Source organism: Trichosurus vulpecula, chromosome 1, assembly GCF_011100635.1.
Source record: "Trichosurus vulpecula isolate mTriVul1 chromosome 1, mTriVul1.pri, whole genome shotgun sequence".
Lineage (NCBI taxonomy): Eukaryota > Metazoa > Chordata > Mammalia > Diprotodontia > Phalangeridae > Trichosurus > Trichosurus vulpecula.
In genome coordinates, this window is record NC_050573.1 from 63,561,437 (window position 1) to 63,571,828 (window position 10,392).

Here is a 10,392-nt window from a genome sequence, read left to right on the forward strand (position 1 = left end):
CCAAGACAGAGCTTCCAAGTTGGAAGGGGCTCTAACAGCAATCTAAACCTAATTTCCCTATTTACTAATAAGACACTGCGATTCTCAGGGAAATTCCCCTTATCTTTTGTGAGGATGGAGCAGCTGTGACTAGAATTCATTTTTAAATATCCTGGGGGTCTCAGGACACCATAAGCTTGATATGAGTCAGTAGGGTGATGTGGTTGTTAATTCTGCCCTAACAGAAATGTGCTGTTCACATATCCACTGCCCTGATCAGAGCATGTCTTCTATATTATGGTGACCTGGAACATGTCCAGAGGGCAGTGACCAGGATGGCGAGGGGACTGTAAATCAAACATGGTATCAGAGGTCAAAAGAACAGCGGACGTTCAGCTTATAGAAAAGAAGATGGAGTGAGGGGGAAGGGAGTGTATTTGGAGGGCTGTGTCATGTGGAAGAGGAATTAGGTTTGTTCTATTTCCCTTCAGAGGGCTGTGCTAGGAGTAATGTGTGGAAGTCATAGATAAGCAGATTTTTGGCTCAATTTAAGGAAAAACTAATAATCAGAGTTGTGCCAAAGGGAAATATGTCACTTCAGAATGTAATGAGTTTGTTAGTTGTTAGCATGTTAGTAGATTAAATTATGAGCTCCTTGAGGGCAGGGACTTTTTCTTGTAGTTCTTTGTGTTCCCAGTACTTGGCACAGAACTTGGCACACAGTCAGCACTTAATAGATGCTTATTTACTTGGAGCTCTTCAAGTGGGATTTGTATCATTCTTTGTCACTGATATCATAGAAGAGATTCTTGTTCAAATCATTGAATCCCAGATACAGGCCTGGAATGGACCTTAGAGGGCATCAAATCCAACATCCTCATTTTATAGATGAAGAAGCTGAGGCCCAGAGAAGTTGTAACTTGCCTAGGGTCACACAGCTTGTAAATGGTAGACTAGGTATTTGAACCCAAGACCTTAGACTTTTCCCACTGTAACACAGTGCTTCCTCAGATGCCCTTTCAAGGCCCTTGCAGTTCTGAGATTCAGTGGGAAAGGACACATCTGTCTGGCAGGAATGATGGTTCCCCAAGCATGTGGCATTTGAGCAGGGCCTTGAAGGATTGGTGGCTTACTTGTACCATGATAGCTACCTTCACATATCTACAGGGATGATAGAGTAGAAGAAGCAACCTCTTTTTACTTTTCCCCAGAAAATAGATTTATGACCAGTTGGGGGGAAGTTAAAGTCAAGTTTTGACTCTAAAATTGAAGACCTTTCTAAAAATTCTAGGCATCCTGATTTGAGAGGTAGTGAGTTTCTTATGATTGTCCATATGTTAGTTGAGACTGAATTCCAGTAGAATGTATGCTCTTTCAAGGCCAGGAACTTTTTTCTTTTAAACCCTGTGCCCTGGGGCCAAGCATAGTGCTTTGACTTCCTAGGTCCCTAGGAAACATCTTTTGAAAAATTGAATTAAGAAAAAGGAGGAGGAGAGGAAAAGGATGTAACAATCACTTCTTGGCTTTTCAAGGCAAGATCAAGTACAGAGGTGAATTGGATTTGGCTGGCATTGGAGAGGTGATTCATCATTCGAGTATGAGTTGAAATAGAGCACCTCCCTTGACCAGCTCATAGGACTCTAGAGCTAGAGGGAACCTCAGAGACCATCTCATCTAACCCCCTCATTTTACAATGAGGAAACTGAGGTCCATACAAAGTAAATATGGAAGGTAGATTTTAACCCAGACCCCCCCCCACCCCGAATCCAGAGCCAAGGCTCTTTTGACTGTACTACTAAGAGTCCATGATTCCATGTAGTGGAAAGGACCACACTGAAAATCTAGAGACTCAGGCTCTACCCCCTGGCTAAGAGACAGTCAAGAAGCATTTATTACGTGTCAACTATACGTCAGGCACTGTGCTAAGCACTGGGGACACTCAGGCGAAAGATGGTCCTTGTGCTCGAGGAGGTCATAGTCTAATGGGGGAGATGACATGTAAATAAATATGTACAAACAAGACATATATAGCATAAATTGGAGAGGAAAGCTTCCTGCATAAGGTGGATCTTATCTGGTACTTGAAGGCAGCCAGGGCAGCTAGGAAGTAGAGATGAAGAGGGGAAGAATTCCAGGCACAGAGGACAAGCCAATGAAAATTCATGGGCTATGAAAGCCAAACAGGATTTTATGTTTGATACTGGAGTATCTGATCCTCGAGTAGGGAACCACTGGAGTTTATTGAATAAGGAAAGAGATGACGTGGTCAGACCCGAGCTTTAGGAAAATCTCTTCGGTGACTGAATGGAGTGGGGAGAGACTTGAGGCAGGTAGACCCTCCAGTAGCTAAATATTGTAATAGTCCAGGCAGTGAGGTGGTGAAAATCTGGACCATTGTGGTGGCAGTATCAGAGGAGAGAAGGGGGGATAGTTGAGAGTTGTTACAAAGGTGAAATCAATAGGCTTGGGTAACAGATTGGATTTGGGAGGTGAGAGAGACTGTGCCTCTCATGATTCCACAAGCTAATTGTTCTGTGCTATTTCAGGATTCTTGAACATTTGCAAAATTATCATAAGTTTTAGTTCAACATATGTAGTGAACACCATTCACACACAAGGTGTTTTGCTAGGCACAGTTACAAAGATGTACAAAACATCATCCCTGCCATCAAGATTATTACAATCTAATCGATGCACCCTTTCTGTTGCTGGGTTCTAGTCTTATCATGGTAGTTAAATATATTTTATATGTTTTGAGATCCCTCTATAGCCACTGTTACAGTACTGTTTTGCCCTGAAAACATTCATATACTTCTGACCAAAAGTTATAAAATGAACACTATATATCCTTGGATCCTGATCATTCACCTGATCTCCATATCTTAACAATACCTTGAACTCACATGTATAAAATTGAACTCATGAGCCTCCCACTCACCCCCATCTAAAACTCCTTAACACCCTACTGCTCCTAATTTTCCTATTTCTATTGATGGTGCCCCACCTTCCCAGTCATGTAACCTTAGTCCTTAGTGACTTTCCTGGCCTTCCCTTCCTCCCCATGGTTGGTTGCCAAGTCTTGTCAGTTGTCTCTTCTTTTCCCCCAACCCCCTATTCCCACCTGTGACTTCCCTATTTTAGACTCTCTTCACATCTTAACCTGGATTATTAGAATAAAACTGGTCTCCCTGCCTTAACTCTCTCCCGTCTACACTCTGCCGGAGTAATTGCTCTAAAGCAAAAGTCTGCCCTGATGCTTCTCTGTAAGGACCCTCCTTAGCCTGTCACTTAAGGCTCCAACCTTATCCCTTTCTCACACCCTACTCTCTAATCAAAGGGAACTACTCACAGTTTCCCTGATCTCATCCTTCACTCAGTCTTGCCCACACCAGTGTCTGTCTTTGCCAGTTCCTGGGTTGGTTTGCCTTCAGCTCCATCTCTGCCTGTGAAACCTTTCTCTTGAGGGGTTTAAAATGTGAAAAGAAAGGCCTTTTCTTCAGCCTTACTGTCATCATTGTTACCATTATGGTTGTTATTAAATGCTAGCATTTGTAAAGTGCTTTAAGATTTTCAAAGTGCTTTCTCTACATTATCACAACCCCCCCCCCCCGGGAGGAAGGTGCTACTTTCCCTGTTCTACTGCAGTTCAGGGGATCTCCTTCTTCTTGGCTTTCTCACAGCACCTTCTGGGGGGGGTGCAGAATTTCTAAATATACCTCCTGATTTATTTTATACTGATTTGTGTTCACATCTTACCTTCCTCACTATGCCAACAATTCCTTGGCAGGTGGAAACTCATTCATCTTTGTAATCAGAATGAGAACTGAGAGAACAGAATGAGAAATGCGACATTTGTAACAGAAGAATGATCATTGTACTCCTATCCAGACCACCAGCATTTATTAGGAAGAAAATATTTTGTTTGCTGGAAATCACGGAGGGTGTCTTGTCCAGCACAGCCCATAGCTTTGCACATTAACGTTTGTTGGGTTGAATTCAAGGCCAGTGTGGAGGACCCCACTCTACGAGAAAATGGAGCCAAAGCTCCAGCTGAATGAAGTCTCTGGTCGACTGAACAGAGAATGACAGACACAGATGGGGGGTGAGTGCACACTGGGGTGGTGTGTTGCTTTTTTTTCTCCCTTGCTTATGTTTACGCAATTCTTTTTACACAACTTATTACCAAACACTTCATTTCCCATATTGCAAAGAAGGTTGGCAGCTGGGTGCTTCTGGAGGATGGGCTCAGATTAAGGCAGGGAAGGGCTACTGTTTGTTTGCATCTTATCGTTGGTAACCACCTTGAGGGGTAACATTTTTGGTCTCCCTGGGCCAAGTTCAGATGAGCAGGGGGATTTTTTTTCATTTCCCCCTCATTGCCTTTTGACTTTTGACTTTTCCTTATAACTTGAACTAACATTTTGAAAACAGAAGGCTTAGGAAAGGTGCAGGTTCAGCCCCTGTTTGTAAGTGCTTTCCTTGCCTGTGGTACATATAGTCCATCACCCCCATTTTACAGATGGACAAACTGAAGCCCAGGGATTTGTTCTTTCCATTGTACTGTCTTGCTTTTTTTAAAAAAAATACTTATGATTTTCCACAATTTCTCCATTTTACACTTTTATTTTTTTTATTATCAGTACCTTAAATATTGAGGAAACAAGCAGTTTGAGTATCTGCCAAACCAGATGTGGCATAGAGTTATAACACTGGGGTGGGGTGGGGAGAGGAGAGGGTGCAGTTTGGTTTATTGGGGAAAAAAAGCACTAGGCTTGGTTTCACAAGAATCACAGAATTTGGGAGTTGGAAAGGATCTCAGTGGCCTTCTAGTCCAACCTTTACATGAAACGAATTCCCAGTCGGAGTGATTGGCTACAGAAGTCTGACTTCATCTATCATAAGTCTGAAGATGTAAGGGACTGCCAGCAGCCTCTAGTCCAGCCCCCTTATTTTACAGGTGAGGAATCTGAGAGCCAGAGAGGTTAAGAGACTTGTCCATGGTCGCAATGACATAGATAGCAAGTGGAATTCAAACTCTGACCCCAAATCTAACCAAGAAAGCTGGGTTCAGAAGAGGTAGCTGATCTGAGTTCAAGTCCCAACCACTCTGTGACCATCAACAGGGCACTTTACAATAACTATCCTGGGCCTCATCCGTAAAATGGGGGTGAAAAGTATTTATAACACCTACTTCCTCCCTGCTAACACTAGTCTCTTCCCTCTGAGAATATCACCAGTCTATACTGTATGGATCTTGTTTGTACAGTCTTGTTGCATGTTGTTTTCCCTGTTAAACAGTGAGCTCCCTGGGACTAGGTATTGTTTTTGCCTTTCTTTGGATCCCCAGTGCTTAGCACAGTGTTTGGCACATGATCGGTGCTTTATAAATGTTTTTCAGGTTGACTCATCAGGTTATTCTGTGCAAAGTGCTTTATAAGTGGCTAATGGAAAGAATACTGGATTTGAGACCAGAAGACTTGGGTTCTGTGTCTGGTTATGTGACCTTGGGAAAAATACCTTAACCCTCTGAGGATCAATTTCTCCATCTGTAAAATGGAGGTAATACCTGTACTACCTGTCTTGCAGGGTTGTGGTAAGGATCCAGGGAGCTAAGGTATATAAAGCACTTTATAAACCATAAATCTCCATAGAAATGTCACTTTGCTGCTTCAGTGATAATATGAAATTTGTTGGTGTGGGTATTCTTTCCACCAGGGTATATCTTAGGCTTTCCATGGATGGTCTTTATTAGTCACTGCAGCTAAAGACATTTGTCCCCAGTCTTCTGATGTCAAGTTCCTCTGTACTTAGCCAGTCTGGTCCTCAAGGAACAGAGACACAGTTTTTTTGAGAGTCTGTACTTGAACCCTAATTTCAGGTTAGTAGTATCTGCCGGAACTTTTGCCCCACTGGGATAACCTTTGGAAACTTAGGTTCACCTCTGATCTACAATGAGTCATCAGAAAAGGAGGACATATCAACTGGCACCTTCTTGCCCTCTCACCCACCAAAACAAAGGTGTTCAGACCTCCAAACCTTTGGTGGGAATTTGAGAATTTTTGAGTCTTGCTTAGAATGATTTTGTGAAATTGGATCTAGTACCTGGGTTAGGAAGAAATCCTCTAAATCAGTCTCCCCTGTGTGTCTTCCATCTTGGGATTCAGAAATAATCTAGCAGGCATATCCATACGTATTTCTGTGGGTATATATTCATAAGTAGTGATCCATTTGTTGGTTTTTTTTTAAATCATGCTAAAAGTTATATCTTACTCACATCTTTTAGATTCTTTGTCATCTCCTTCCTGTTTCACAGGCACTGGTAGAACCCACTCAGCATTGTTTTCTGGTAAGTCATTTGTTTCATCAGCTTGCCTGAACTGTCAGCCTTCCCTCCCACTCCCTGCAGGGTCAGGTGCCAGGCTGAGGAGTCCCCTTTCTCTTAGTCTTTCTTACTGAACCTGTTGACCCTCTCCCCAGTCCCACCCCTAGTGTTTCTCCTTTTCTTTTTTTTCCGTATTTCCTGCATTGAACCTTTGTCACCATCTGAGGAAGGCTTTCTTTATAAATAAGTGTTTATGACTAATATAGAAATATGTTTTGCATGACTACACATGTATAACCTACATCAAATTGCTTGCTTTCTCAATGAGGGGAGTAGGGAGGATGGGGAGAGAATTTGGAGCTCAAAATTTTAAAAATAAATGTTAAAAATTGCCTTTACATGTAACTAGGGGAAAAATAAAATACTAACTAAATAATTAAAAAATAATTTCTGCTGTCTAAATAAATATTTAATTTAATCGACTCTTGTCTTTTTTGATCTCATAGGATCATAGATTTAAAACCAGAAAGGACCTTAGGGATCTTCTAGTCCAACCCCCTCATTGTACAGCTGAGGAAACTGAGGTACAGAAAAGAAACCTGTACTTCCATCAGGAATGTTGTGTTCCCTCCCATGGGACACAGTTTAGGAAGGACATTGACAAACAGGAGCTCATTCGGAGACAATGGCCAGGATAGAGACCATGCCTTCTGTGGATGGTTTGTAGGAGCCAGGGATGTTTAAACCCTGAGAAAAGAAGACTTGAAGGTTGGAGGGACATATGCAAACTATAAATGACCATTTGAAAAATTCTCCAAATCACTAAGTGAAATGAAAATTAAAATAACCCTGAGGTTTTACCTCATTCCTTGAACAAGAATTGGGAACAAAATCACATTGGAGGGGCCGTGGGAAGGCAGGTGCAGGAATACGTTGTTGGCAGAACTGCCAATTGGCGTAGTCATTCTAGATATCAGTTTGGAATTATGTAGGAAAAGTGACTAAATTGTCCCTACTCTTTGACCCTAAGGAGGTTAACAGAGTTTTGATATATGCATGATATAGAAATTGGAAAGAAGTGAATGTCCCTCAATCAGGGAGTGGGTGGTTGAAAAAGGACTGTGGTATATGATGGTATGGAATGTTATTTATTATGCAATAAAAAAGGCAAATATGAAAGATTCAGGAGAACAGGGGAAAACTCATGTGAACAAATGTAGAGTGAGTAAGGAGATCCAAAAGAACAATATACACAGTGACTCTAATTGTAAATGAAAAGATCCCTAAAAGGAAGGCAAACTCTGAGTAACTGAAAAATCAATAATGTTCCGGGAGAACTGATAAGGAAACATTATCTTCCTCCTTGTTACACAGTTAATCAGTCAGTCAACAACCATTTATTAAATGCTTAACTAAGTGCAAGGCACTGTGCCAAATGGTGGGGGGGGATACAAATAAGGGCAAAAAATAGAATTCTTGCCCTCAGAGAGCTAATGTCTAATGGAGGGAGGGGACAACATGCAAATAACTATGTACCTTCTCTATCTCTGTATATTTGTGTGTGTTTATATACATTATATACATACACATACACACATATGCATATATCTATACACACATACATACATATACATGAAGATAATTTCAAAGGAGGTGCTGCTGGGAAGGGAGGAGAAACACTGGGAAAGGCATCCTGCAGAAGGTGAGATTTGAGCAGAGAAATCAGGAAGAGGAGGACATTCTAGGTAAAGGGGACAGCCCATGCAAAGGCATGGAATCTGGAGATGAAGTATCACGAATGAAGATGAGCAAGTAGACCTGTAGAGCTGAATTGTAAAGTTTGTGGAAGAGAGTAAAATGTAAGGATTCCGGAAGGGTAGGAAGGGGCCAGGTGGTGGAGAGTATTAGGGCAGATGCTGTATAAGTTGGCAGATGTAGTTGACGCATCAGATGGTTTTGCTTAATTGATTTTTCTCTGTTACCAGGGAAAGTTCAATCTGGAGGGTTTTTCCAGAAATGATTGGCATGTAATGGCAAGAGAAGTCAATAAAACATTTTTTTAAGAAGAAAAAAATTGGAACAGGCTCCCTCAGGAAACAGAGAACTCTTGGCTCCTGGAACCATGGGAGGAGAGGATAGATAATGACTGAGAGTTTTGTAGAGCAAATGCCTACCTCTGAGAGGTCCCTCCCAGGTCTGAGATTTCATGGTTCCACTGATTTTACACAGCTGAGTGAAATTGCAAAAAAAATACTGGACTTGGAGTCAGGAAGAGCTGAGTTCAAACCCTGATTCACATACTTACTACCTGCGTGACCATGTGTGAACATTTCAGTCCCAGTTTCCTTATCTGTGAAATGGGGATCATGATCGCATCTACCTCCCAGGATTGCTAGGGAGGTTAAAATGAGAAAATAAATGTACAAGACTTTGTAAACCTTAAAGTGCTTTATAAATACTAGCTACTTCTCATTCTTTGATATCTCATAATAAGTATTTTTTTTAAATTCAGCAGGTATGTGTTTAAACCAGAAATCTTTTGTCTCTGCCTGTTCAGTAATCTGGGTCATTCCCCAGAAGCTTGTAATGGTTTCTTTGGAAAAGGAAAACATGTGGGTTGCTCTAGTCAATTTTTTTTTTAATGCTCAGCTGTACTTGACTTCCACATGGAGAAAAACTGTAGGAGAAGCTGTCTGTGTCTTCAAGTTAGGCATAAACATAGCCCTGGGACTTCATTATTGCAAGGATCATTTGCAGGCATTTCATTTCTCAGGAATCGGACTTTCTCCCCAGCTCAAATTACCAAGAGCAATTGGACCTCATCACAGCCTAATTGCTGACACATGTCCTTGTTTACATGCAAATTGAACGGCGCACAAATAAACATTTGTTCCCAGAAGAACATCAGGCTTTTCACTTCTAATAATTTTTAAACCACAATTCAGCTTATCTCCATTTGGAGTAAAGGAGGGGGAGGAGGGAACAAACCCGTTTTCAGGCAGAATTAATGTTACAAACAGAAGAGCGTGTTGTTTATGACTGAGAAATGAGCCCAGAGTGAAAGGGAGGATGATGAGGAGAATCTAGATCCCTCCTCCCCTATCTGGAACAGCATAGTTGTAGCAGTAATACACTAATACAGTTAGCTGTACATATGGACAATTTCTACTTAAGCCAATTTCTTTTTTAGTTAAATATTTCGGAAGATAGATGAAATTCATTTCACTTGCTCAATACCTTGGGGATGGGGTCAGGAGGAAGAATGGACTAACCACAATAATAAAATGGGAGATAGGTACATATTTTTAAATTTTGTTTTCATTTAATTTTATCTTGTCAATTAAAAAAGGCTACTTTCTCTCCCTCCCATCTCTCCCTTCCATTGAAAAAAGGAAGAAAAAACAAAATCTTTATAATAAATTTGCATAATCAAACAAAACAAATTCTTACTTTAGCATCTAAAAAATAGATGTTGCATAACTTCCAGGAGCCAAAATGAAAGAGTAAGCAGTAAATCTCCATAGCTCTCTCGCAGTCACCTCCAGACAACCATAAAATAGTACCCTAAAACAAATCCTAGAACAGCAGAACCAGAAAAAAGACTGGGCGAAACAATCTTTTAGCCCAAGAAACCTGGAAGATCTGCAAGAAATGTCTGTTTCACTCGGGTGAAAGGAGAACACAGTCTAGGACAGAAAGCATCCCAGCAAGCCAGCAGCAAGTCCTACCTCAGCAAGATCCTGAGCCCTGGTACAAATGCCAACACCAGAACCACCCATCCCCCCATGGGCCTTGGCATAGCCAGGGCAACAGGCAGACTCCAGCTCTGAGAACGGCCAAGTTCTTCAGCGTAGCCCTGGGCATACAGGCAGCCTCCAGCTGCCAGGCCTCCAAGTGCTTCAGGGTAGCCCCAGGAAACACAGAAACACCCTACCAGCCTCAGCACACACCAGCACTAGGACCCCAGCTCAGCACCACTTAAACTGCCAGACTCTATGGCTTCCAGCACCACTGGCCACTTCCCACCCTACCACTTTGCTAGACACAAGGATCCCCTGTGAGCCTCAGGGCAACACCAGTACAGCACCAGG